Source organism: Atractosteus spatula, chromosome 2 (genome assembly GCF_055471065.1).
Source record: "Atractosteus spatula isolate fAtrSpa1 chromosome 2, fAtrSpa1.hap1, whole genome shotgun sequence".
Lineage (NCBI taxonomy): Eukaryota > Metazoa > Chordata > Actinopteri > Semionotiformes > Lepisosteidae > Atractosteus > Atractosteus spatula.
The window spans coordinates 47,352,758-47,365,878 of record NC_142707.1 but is presented as its reverse complement, the minus strand read 5'-3'; the positions used below and the strand labels follow the sequence as shown (position 1 = coordinate 47,365,878).

Sequence of the window (13,121 nt, the reverse complement as noted above, 5' to 3'; positions counted from 1 at the left end):
TTATGCATATGTGTAACAAGAAAATAGTTAAAAAAATATTAGTAGGAGAGCACAGCTGTTACCCACAACTTCTATTATTTTTGTGCGCAGCCTTGCAAACAACTGTACCCCATTTGTGTTTTCTTTAAGTAGAGGAGGTTCCTATAATATACAATATGTTGTACAAAGCTAAACAAGCTAGATTGTGAGGGAAAAGCTGAAATAACTAGATGGGCTTCATCACAACCACTATACGGAATTCTCAGTTGGAAAGGTTCGTTTCACTTGAACACTTTACAATGCTAGAGGGAGAAACAGAGTGCTCATGTGTGCGTCACCATAACATTAAGAATAAGTTGACTTGTGTCCTATTACAAAGGCCAGATACTGTATACAGCACAGGTCATGAAACATGACTCCTTAGGACCATTGATTATACCACGATCACTTTTGTACAGTAAATATAAATCAGAGCACCTTTATTAGATTAGATTTTGAAATAATAGCGGGGCAAATATGGAAGTGTTTTAAAAAAATATGAGTATTTTGAATGTATCCACTATAATGCAGCAGCTACTGGCTGAAGACTGTAAGAGACCAACAGTGCAATGTGGCGCCCACTGATGTGATCTATATCTCCTATTGCTTTAACAACAGTAAGTGTATTCTCCATTGGACAGAGCAGAGCGCACAGAATGATGTGCAAATATAGGAAGAGGCAACAAGTAATTTACAGAAATAATGTTGTCCTCTAACACAATCACTTACTATTATGTTCAGCAGAAGGGGTGGTGTTCATCTCTATGTAATCTCTTAGCTAAATTGCATTCAAAATTGATTTTAAGCCATGGGCCGTTCTTTGAAATTCAATCAAGGTCTATAATTTATGTTAGAAAAGAAGTTATTCAACATTGTAAAAAAAGTTTTTTGTTGCTTTAACGGCCCTATTCCTGGCACAAAATAGCTCTTGTTACACAAACGGTTATGTGTTAAAATGGAAAGCTTCTACTTAAAAGGTGCTGCTCAATTCTGTTGACCTATACAGATAACTGCTCTTATAGTGTTATAGCCTGGCAGCATCATAGCAGTATTCAGTGGTTAAGAAACATATTGTAGGTTGTCATGGTTCTCTTATTACTGGTGTAACTTGAAACAATTTCACTGGCATAAGGTTATATTGATAAGACAGCGTTTTAAGATACTAAGATACAACACCATGATCTCTGATTTAAAAGAATGTACAGCACTGAGAGTGAATCAAAACACAGCAGCAATGATTCTAGTACTATAAACAAAGATGTGTTTCTTATCTCATTGACTTTAATAAGCAAGTACTGTATATCGTCTGACTACAGAACTGGATGGCCCCTCTATACCTCATCATCATTTAAAGCTCCAGTATTTATAATGATTTTATTGAGTTTTGTCAAAGGAAATACACAGAAAATATGTAATCACACACATATATACAGATAATTGACTGCAGTATAGAACGTAAACAGTTTAGGACTAAACGTCAGTGTCAAAAGAACAGAGAAAGGCAAGGTAAATAAAGACCAACAATGTAGGCTCTAATGCTTTATATGACTAAAACATAAGACTCTAATCACAAGTGAGGCCATAGAAGTATGTGAGTTATTTTGCTTTTTTGCTCATACATGTTGAATCAGTCAAAATCCCAGCCACCACAAAAATTAAACATTTTAACAGCTAGCAGAGAGTGTTAAGTCCTTCAGCACACAAGGAGGACATTGGAAAATCAAAGTCAATTTTGAATCAGAATGCAATGGTAAAAAAGAGTAATTTAATTTATATTAAAAAAATATGTGCTTTATCCATGCATATCCATGCATCACCATTCAGGAAAATTTACATAAAAGGATGAGAAACAATTTCAGCTTTTGCAAGAAGTGTAATTGTTTCATCTTCAGACAATTTTTCCTGTTTAAAAGAGGTCTAAGACAAAGCCCAACAAGTTATGACAATAATTTGAAGGACCCAGTGGCTGAATCGTCACAGTTAAGGTGGTGAAAGGAAACCACAGTTAGATGAGAAAGAGACAGGAGGTGAGGAGGAGGCATAGAGGCAGAGGAAAAGTCTTCCACAGTATTTAGGAACTAGACAGAACTCAGTTGTGTAACATCAGCCTTTAAACTGGAATAGCCACAGCCGGCTGTCTAAACAGCCGAGTTAAAGAAAGTCTGCAGGTCCTCAGGTTCAAAAGGATTGATAATTAAAAACATGCTTTTTACTTATATTTTAGAATGCAATTACAATACACACCACACATGCTTTTCAAGGTAGAAATACACAACAAGGTGGATTGAGAAATTCTTTCTGCATACCAGATATAAATCTAGAGAAGGAAAAAAAGCGGCCCAGTTCTTGCCATTGCATCAAAGTTAAAGGTCAAATCAATACAATCTCTGTATTGGGCTGTGCTGACAGTATGTGGACATCGCAGCTGTAATTAAAAACCCATTCAGCTTACTCGGTGAAATCCAGTTTTGACCAGAGCAAATGGCTGCTACCCTGCAATGTATTCAGCCCCAAAGCATCCCCAGGCAAGGACTGGTGATGGAGAAATTATCTAATTTCACTACACCTTGTGAATAGCAAATTTCACATACAATTCCCAATGCATATGCGTGCTAAGCTGAGAAAAAATACATCAGAGTTGGAAAAGCAAAGCTCTATCAGAGGCAACAAATTACTATCCTTATTTTTAAAAATATATTTGATGCAGGATATTTATTTGAATTGCAATTGCAGAAAAAATGTACATAATTTTGCAATTTGGCACAATAAAATAATGTCAAAAACCTTATCTGAACTATTATTTATACTGTATTTGAAACATAAAAAATAAAATCAAGCATTTATGTAACAGAAGAAAAAATCCAAAGATACATTTGTAAATTTCAAATGCCACCTTTCAGCCTTAAATGCGAAAGTGATTATGACTGTCACTGTATAAAAAATATCAAACAAAACACCTCTGACACTTGGTGTGAGACCCAAGCACACTATTTGAAGCCTATTGTCTTAAAATGGAGATTGTTTAACACAGTGGTCACGAAAAATAAAACATTTCAAAGAAACTAAAAAGATATTTGAGATGAATGCTAAAATAATAATGCCTATGTAAAACACTTGAATGTCTTCCCTACAAGACCGTTGTCTGTGCTGTCTTTTAATGAAAAAAAAACAATCAGTTAAACGGTTAATAATTTTATGTTAATCCTAGACATTATCAGAGTTTCAATGGTGAAGACCTGTGAAATATGAAACACCTCCCGATGTATGTGATGTAAGCTCCTGGTTACATCCACAACACAAATCTTAATTTTATTACATTTTGGTGTTCCTGTTCTATTTTGCATATTTGCTGTTAATTACTTGCATCAGTGCCAATACATTTCAAAAACAATGTATCTCAGAATGTGAAACACCTAATGGCATGGACTTTGTGGAGTCAAATCAAAAATATTTTTTATTTTCTTAGTCAAGTGTACACAGGATTTCTGAGAAAACTACTGTTTCTGTGCTGTCTCCTCAGGTGCTTGCATTGTGTACAACAGGTAGATTACAAAGGTACGGGCTTACACTGCTGCACAATGTTTGAGGTAGGCTGCAAATTGTACCCTGCAGGATGTACTATAGTTTAGTTAAGGTTCCTCATAGCCCACATGGAAATTTAAATTGCCCTTGTATCTGTATTTGAGAGCTATTTTTATTACTATCAAAGACAACATACAGTAAACATATGACAAAATATACAGTAAAACACCAACAGATTAATCCATTTGACTTTCCATAGTATTTTATATTAACACCCAGCCCTTTCAGTGTGACTTGAAGTTCTTTCTTTTAGAAACCTCATTCATTTCATTTAAAATGATTGAAAATATACATTATCTACACTTTGCAATGTTGATGGTAATCAGGTGTTTTGTTTTTTTAAAATCGCAGGCATCCTCAGTGTTAGCCTCAGAGCTTTGCAAATGTAATTTTAATGAAGAATCCATTTGATTCTTCTAACACAAGTGTCGTGTCGGAAACTGGCCTAGCTGTGAACGAAGCATCAAAGCATCCTCGGTGGGTGCTCTTATTGTTCGCATCTAATTCAGATGAAGAAAAGACATTTTACAATGAATGTGACTGTTTTTCATACTTTTCCTTTGGTCCTATCAGGTTCGCTTTCCCCCCTTTAATTGCACAAAACACAAATTTTAAAATTGCCAAAATTATTGATGAAAAAACATTTCCCTACCATTTACCTTTTTGTAAACGATTCAGTCATTTAATTCTGTAGCTGGCAGGTATTATTACTCCCGAGACACTGAAGTCTGAAAAAACTATGTTCCTTCACAAACCCTCCAAACAAAGTTTGCAATATTTTCATCTCAGAAACTGTTCAGCCATTGATAAAAAAACTTGCCTCAAGATCTAGAAGAATTAATTGCTTCAATACACTGCCAACCAATATAAAAACTAAAGTCTATAATTAACAGATCTAAACATCAAATACAGGTTAAAATAGGTAAGGTGATGCTAAAAAGGAAGAATATTCTGGTCTGGATTAACTATGATTCCTGATGGCCTGTCTGTCAGATTCCTTTACTACTAGAACTTCTTGACAAAGACCAGGTGTTCAGACATACAGTATATTTATTATATACTCAGTCAATTTCCTCTGATGGTCTGCCTTTACAGAATATATATGATTTCTACGACTTTCACCTTTCTTGAAAACGATGCATATATATTTAAGGGAATTTATTTATTTGGAATGGAACTCCAAAAGACAAGTCAAAGGAGGGAATCAAAGCTTTGCTCAAAACATTAAGGAAACCTGTTAATAATGTTGGTCATTTAATCTGAGAAACGTTTTTTAAATGTAGAACAAACATTTCCTAAAAACTTTTCAGTTATTAAATGACGAGTGTTAGTGTGACAAGTGCCTCTTTATCTTTGGACTTAACTCCCTCAGTGACAGAAGAATTTTGTCATTCCAGAAAACTGGGTCTACTGTTGTTGGAAAACTCAAAGCTGTTTGGGGTTCAAGGGGATGACATCACCTTCTGCTACCAGCCCAGTACCACTAAATATGTGTGACTTATGATGCAGGAAAACTTTGTTGACCTGAAGGTTATTATTTGTGTGTGATACCTACAAATGTACAGACTATTGGTGGGGATTATTTAATACAAAGTTCAATTGTTACAGAAAGAAATGGAAATGGAAATGCATCATACATTACTACAGTATATTAATTACAGAGATGGTTATTTTGTAAACATTGTAATCTATTCAGACTTTTTCAGAAGCAAGCCAATAAAAACATGTGTATTAAGCTTTATCCATCAGAAGAAAAATTGTGTACTTCCTTAGTGTTACAGACATTTTGGAAGACAGAATGAAATATGAACAAGTATTATTCAGTTTGTCCAACAAAATAAATGAAGATAAATAAAAAGTATTTTAGTGACGATGAAATAATAAGTATAGTTTAGATTCAATACGTTTAAATATTTAATGAATTGATATATTCATTCTTATATATTGATTCTTACAGTACATGTGAGCTTACATTTATAAGCACAGCACTCATACAACTTAGAAATATTTCTAAATTGAGCTCTAAATTGATATGGAGCTTAATTCAAGTAATACTACATTGAAGTCATTGTAACATTTTCTAAATTATGAAGTTGTGATGTGTTTCTACATTTAACACACCTGTGTAACATCAATACGTGACCTGAAAAATGGGCCTGTGTCGTCATTGGCATCCAACAGTCATGACATCTAAGTTACATTCTTGGATGGCTGTTGTGCTATAATTATGAAGCAGAAGATGGAAACTGAATAAACAAGCAATTAAAGCTTAATAACAGGCTCACGGACCCATCATTTACCATTGTGAGATGGATAACTCCTGACTTACATTACAATAAAGTACGTCCCACACCATAGGCGATGAAGAGTTCATAGAGGTTTCGTTCTATCGAGAAATGTTGAAAGATTTCAGCCCATTGACACATTGGCAACTTTTTAGTCAGTTATCAGGGTTTTACTATGAGTAACCAAGGAATCCCCCCTCAATTCTATATGGAATCTAAATCTCACTTTTGTAATACCAAAATCTGGTAGACCCAACGAACACTAAATAGTTGCAAAACAAAAGAAACATGACTTTAACAAATCTTAGAATACAATACTTATGTAAAATCGACAATCTATTATGCTTCAGTGTTTGAGAATTTACATTTAAGAGCTACAAAGCCCTGACATTACCTTAAAACTAGTCAATAAATAGCTAAGAAGTAGCATATTTTAGCAGCCTTATTTTATGATACAATCATTTTCATGACCTACATCTTCTGTACCTAGCATAAAATATCTGACAGCAAAGTGGTGTTACACACATATTTTACTATGCATTATTCAGCACCCTGTAATAAACATGTAAACATTTGTCTATATCCAGACCTTGTCACCTTTGTCACGTTACCAGTAATATATATCTTTAACATGTTTCCTTGAACTGTGAACTGTACACCCATTAAAATGGTAAAAGCTTTGACAAATCAATATTGATGGCAATAGTAAAGGTTGAAACAGTAATAAATCTAAGAAGAGTGTCTGGCAGCACAACACTGGGAAACATTATAACATTTTGAAAGGAATATATTAATGAAAATAATGTTTTATTTCATAAAGCTAAACAACAAATTCTATTCACTTGTTGAACCATTAAATGGTATATTAAGTGGAGAGTTGTTACATTGTGTAATTCAGAATACCAATGACTTCTAAAAATGTAAAAGCTTTTTAGCTTTTTCTTCAGTACAACTAAAGTTAAACAGTTTATACCTATAACAGTATTACAAATAAAATGCATTACAATTGTGAATTTATAAACAACATTTTATAACAGGTAAAATGTATGTTTGTATTAAAATGAGGATTTCCATGATAATGAAATAATTAGATTTAGTGGACTAGTCAATGATATTTGTTGGAATCTTTCCCATACCATATCACAGTAGTGAGTACTGTCTCCTGTGTGAGACTCAGGAGCACACTGTACAACTGAAAAGCACATAAAAGCACACATCCCAAAGGTCAAACTTGTAGCGTTGATTAACAGCTACACGGAGTTCATCTCAGTTTTCAAAATATATTTGTGCATTTTCCTTCAAAAGTGGAAAAGGTGACAGATAAACTTAGAGCCTTGTAAATGTTCTTTCATGTAGCTGTTGATTTTTTGTTTCATGTAAAAAAAATAATGAATAAAGATCTACAGTCTTAACATTGCATTCTATGGTTCCCATAATATATGCCACAGTATAAAGTAAAATACTATACCAGACAAACTGTTTCCTTTCTTAAAGCAAAAGAAAGAAGGCAGAAGTATGAGCCTTCTCTGATGCTCTGAAGTCACTCCTTTTATTGAAATTCTTTACAATTTCCTTGCACCTAGTGGAGTGTGTGCCCATATATTACGCGGAGTGTGTTTGTGAGTGACAGCTGATTTGCAGCCTACACTCAGCGCGGAACTTGTAAATCTTTAGAGGCACCCTGGCTTCCCACGTATCGCATCTGCAGCCAGGATTTTCCACTGGGAACGTCTACTTTCATGAGCAACGGCTGACCAGTACACTTCAAAACTTTTCTCTTTCCTTATTTCGTTGCGCAAGGCCCTCCCTCTCCACAGGCTTTCTGCAACTGTCTAGGGAACCTTTCACTTTTTGTCCCTTCCTGACCTCCCTGGACCACATTCTGTGTTGTTATTCGCACCATCTGGTTTCCACTGAGGTAAAACCTTCTGCTGTGAGATAAACAAAACACTTGTTTTCGGAGCAGTGGAGAACTACTGCATCAGCGCTACTGCAACTATCACAGAAAACAGTGATGCTGCTTTGCATTGAGATGACAAGTCTGTATTTTAATTTGACTTTTATAGAGTAATATATTTCCTGCTCACCCTTTAGTTAGCAGTGGTACATCCTGCTAAATCCTGACAGAAGTCTTTCTAAAGATCTACTCAAGCCTCACTAAGCAGCTGTGAGTTAGGTCATTTTCCCAGGAGTTTTACACGCAGAAAAGTGGGCATTAGCAGGACCTCAAAAAAGGACACCATCTGTCCCTAACTAAAAAGGTTCGTGACACCTTCTGTGGTACCAACAACCCCTAATTAACCATAAAGGAATGCAATGCTAGTCTGTGATCTGATTGGAGACTCACCCTCACAATCAAACCCAATGACAAACAGACCCCCATTATTCATCTTTGCAGCTGTGTGCTGCTTCTGAGGAGTAAAAACTTCTCTTCATTTGTGTGTCTGGCAGGTAAATAAAAACAGAATAAAACAGATTGTTATGAGATAGAATGTATATACAGTGCAGTAATTGTTTTTATGACCTGTCTGCTATTCATTCTATCACATACAAATTTGTTGTATTCTGCTTGTTCTATTGTCTATTCTCTGATTGAAATTGTAAAAGACGATTTTGTTTTCTAAACTGTTTTGACATATACAGATAAGAGATATAATAAATTAATAGTATTGTATTTAAACAAATAGATAAACTGAAATTCTATTAATTTCATTCAGCTAGCTAGCCAAATACAATGGGGATAATAATAATACTGCAACTTTATTTTCAGTTACAAAATATGTCAAAAAAACATAAGAAAGACGGATAAAAAAGGCATATTATAGCAAGAAAAAAAAATCCTCATTTAATCACATTATTTACTCCTCTTTGGTTAAGAGGACAATCTTGAATCTGTCTAATTCAATAAATGTTATGCAGAGTGTGTAAATAACCAGACAAGTGCTTTAGAACTACAAGTTCTCTTAATGTACTAAGGACTCCACAGAGTATTACAAGGAAACAAACAAGACAAACACAATTTTCTTTAACAATACTTGCTGATATGAATGTTATCAGCTTTTACATGTTAACCTAAAGCCATTGCTTTTTTCATTCATTTTTTGATATTTCTTTTAATTTATATGTTGGGAGCCTATGCTTTATAGGAGAGCAAGGAAGCAGCTCATATTAATACTCCACTAACATAGTCTGACATGAAAAGAGTTATTATAAAAGTAAAAAATGTGTTTTGTGATCAACATTATTTTAATGCATTGATAAGCAATTTATTTGAATATAATTGCGTGAAATGGGACTAAAATTAAACACCTAAATTTTAAAACTACTGAATATGTCTTCACTATAACAACAACATAAAAATGTATTTGGAAGCAAACTTCCTCTGGTAAACAGAGGATCTTCCTTTGCAAAATCAGCTCATAACACTATAAATCATTGACCTCTTCCATTTATAGGACTGTTCTCCCTTCAACAATGAGGCATAACACATTGGTATGGAACTGGAAGTGTTTCCTGTAGAGGTTAATTAAAATCAATTAGGGGGTATTTATGGGTATACAGCATATTAGACATTACATAATTTTTACAGGGGACAGATTAATACATTGTCACTTTTTGAAGGGTGATTTATAAAGGTTAGATAAGAAAATACTGTAAGATGATTCATAAAAGTAAAAGAAATGAGAAATCATGTTTGCAGTGCATTTTGTATTGGTATTAGAGAGATTCATCTCTCTACAACAGCTTAATTAATTCTGTGTTAGAATTTAATTATTCCTTAATTAATATTTTTGTGGTATTTCTCAGGCTGGGGGACTCATATGTGAACAAGGATACTTTTATTGACATTTGTTACAAACAATGCATTCCGTGGGGTTGTTTTAAATTATTATTTAACAAAGGTGTTTATGTTAAATCATAGATGATTTTTACATGCTATATTCATAAAATATATTTGAGAATTTCAATGACAAGTACACTGCACAGATGACTTAGGTTTTTGGCATTGTCTGCAAGTGATTCACCAGTCTCAAAAATATCTTTATTATTTTTATTTCTAATTCTGACTTATGTAAATGTTAAATTACACAGGGCCTCTTCTGCTTCTTGACCAAACTAATTTTTGTGAGACTCTCAAGGCTCTCTCATCATTGTGACTGGAATTAACATCACAGCAAGCAAATATACCCTATGGGCATTTCTCTAAAGGCAGAAAAAGATGATACTGAAATTAAATTATTTTTATGAGCATGTGAGTTAAAAGCTTTTCATGTAAATTAAACCAAAAAGTAAATAAAGAATTCTGAATTCTTCAGAGAAGTGTACCTTTGGATTTAATGTGATCTGTGGAGCTAAATAGTAAGCAAAATGCTGACCGAGCATTCAGTAGCTAGCCCATTAAATTAAAATTTAAGATAAAGCCCATTTCTTGTGGTTAGAAAGATGGATTTTTTTTTGCTTCCCTAAACCATTGGCAGCTCTCCAGAACAGCACAGATTGCTACTGGTGGATAAAATTATCATTGCAAGTACAAAAAGTAGAAAAAAATGTCTTTTTAAAGCTGTAGCATGTGTGATCTCACTTTAAGCTACCTACAAAAAAGAAAACAGCCCATTTGTACACACAGCAAAGCATCAAAAACATTACTGCAGAACACTCTGTGTACATTTTATTAAAGAGTAGATGAAAAATCATTATGCTTTAAGGACAAAGTGCCAAGTCCTTATATCCATCCCTGTTCTTTTAAACTTTCTCTAAAGTGTCTTTACCATGATAATTTTTCTGTGTTAATATGATCCTTGTGTCACAGACAGGCAATATATTTAGTGGAGAATGATATTAACTGGTTATTGACTTGCTGGGACCTGATGTAGGAGAAGTGGGTGATTGTGATAGGAGTATGAACGATCCTTAGCTTGGTTAAGCCCCAAGGGTTGGTCCAATTGATTGGCCTATTTAACTTATCATCTAATACTATTTGGATAATAATATAAGCTTGACAAAGTTAATGCTTCATTTCCTATAGTGGGTCTGAGAAACAGTGCTTAAAATAGAGCTGAATTGTTACCAATTACCATGGCTTATAAAAGAACAAGGGCTTCTGTAGAATTAATATAAATAAGTTAAACGGAGCTTTGATATTTTTAGGATTGAATAAAATACAGTAAACATTATCTATGCACATAGTACCTCCAGATTGAGAAGGAACTCCAGTTCCCTCCCACTCTCCAGTGAAATACAGGTAATGTTTGTTTGACTGCTCTTCCTTTCAGTGGGCTGGGGAGGATGAAGGGGGCTTCAGATCTGGGGAATCTGTTAACAGTACTGGCTGTGGGACTACAAAAAATAGTACCAGATGGGCAGAATGGCTTTTCTGTGGCCTTTCTGACTTTCTGTTCCAAATACCTTTATTTTCCCATTAACACACTCAAACAAAAGTATTGCTAAAATGTCCTACTTGTAATACAGTATCAATGTGTGTACCTCTGCCATGTGGCTTAGCAAGTTAATGAATAGGCACTGAGGAGCTTTTAAAAGTAGGAAGCAGAGAAGCAGATTTAAATCAGTTGATTTTTTCCCCCAGCAGGAGTCTGCTCACATGAAGTTCGTGTGTCTTGGTGTCAGACAGACTGTACTCACTCTTCTCTGTCTTACCCAGGGGAATGCCAAGACCAGTGTGATATCTGCCTCTCAGTCTCCTGCCAGAATAGGCATGGTGCCATGCCCATGTCTTGTGCTGAGAATACTAGAAAAAATCTCTTAGGGAGATACCTAAAGCCACTTCTTCCCATCACTTAGTTCACCTAAGATGTAAAAAAATCCAACAGGATTTATTTTATTTTGTATTTCGGCAATATGATTTAATTTTAAGAATTCTAATAATAGACCACTTATTTAGTATTTCCAATACTATACTATAAATCTACCAATAGTAAATTCATAACACTTAAAATCATTGATCTCTTGCGTCTATAGGATTGTCTTATATCCATTCAGACACATATTGACATGCATTCAAATAATATTTAAACTAAATCCTTTCATTAAACATGTTCAAAGAAGTAAACTGGAGAAAGGTGTAATTTGGAATTGCTTTTTAAACCAAAGTTCTGCAGAAAACGTCAAATAAAATGTTAAAAGCTTCTTTGTGTAGTCAGGAATTACTGATCCTATCAATGAGTTTCTCTTGTTAAACAGAAGGCATTTGTGAGGCAGCAATGCTAACCACTGCACCACTGTGTTGCCCTTAAAAACATCGACATTGAAATAAAATCAGAAGAAAACAAACATAAGGTTGTGCAAATTTATATATTTGTGGTTTTAAGGATATGAAATGAGTGAACTGATGTTTTTAGGAAGCAATTGTAACATGAAAATATGAGACTGACAGTTGCACATATTGCAAACTGAGACATTGATCCTCTAATTACTGTATGTTTATGTTATTTTTGATTCAAGGAGTTTAAAATATTAATTAAAAGCACAACATGCCAAGTAAAAACAATGAAGATAGAAAACTCTTCATGGGTGTACAGCAACTGTCTCTCAGTTATTCAAGTCAATAAACATTAGATCCAGTAACTGTGTATGATGCATCTGTCTTTCATAGAATCTGATCATGGTTTCATAAATTCTCAGATGTCAGTATCTGAGAATTGTGATTTCTGTTAGTATACAATGCAGGCTTCCAAATACTGTTCTGGAAGGCTTCAGCCCCTCTCTTTTTTTAAAATCTCTTAATTGAATTTAATTGAACTATTTATGGGGTTAATTGGAGCAATTTAATAAATTCCTCCAGCTCTTCAGGTGCTGTGGATTTAAAGAGTCATATAAAACTTGCAGGGATGAATTTTGAAGAACTGTTGTCATTCATTAAGGGTTTATTGTTTTTCACATACTTCGAAGCCTGGGTAGGTGATGTCAGTAAAATCTGTTTGGTGCATTCTTAATGGCCACTTTAATCCCAATATGATTAATCTAATCATTAGTTTAACTCAAATAAACAGAATTCCCACATTGTCAATGAAATCCAAACTATTGACACAATTAGGTTTTGAAGGCTGTGGAAACCCAGATCACACAGTACAATATTTAGAAACTCAATATTAATTGTAAAATTGATTTACATGACTAGATAAATAGACATTTCCTTAGATAGATAAGCATTTACTGTTTCTATTTAAATAATAGTGCACTTTTCACTTGCTTAAGTTTGAGACATTTTTCTTTTAGTTT

General features: G+C 34.1%; 1 protein-coding gene across 1 annotated transcript in view; it reads right to left on the bottom strand.

Annotated features, from left to right (window-relative positions):
- LOC148839769 (PC3-like endoprotease variant B) overlaps window positions 1-13,121 on the bottom strand; it is a 341,720-nt gene that overhangs the window by 26,095 nt on the left and 302,504 nt on the right. The gene's annotated exons all lie outside the window — the stretch shown is intronic.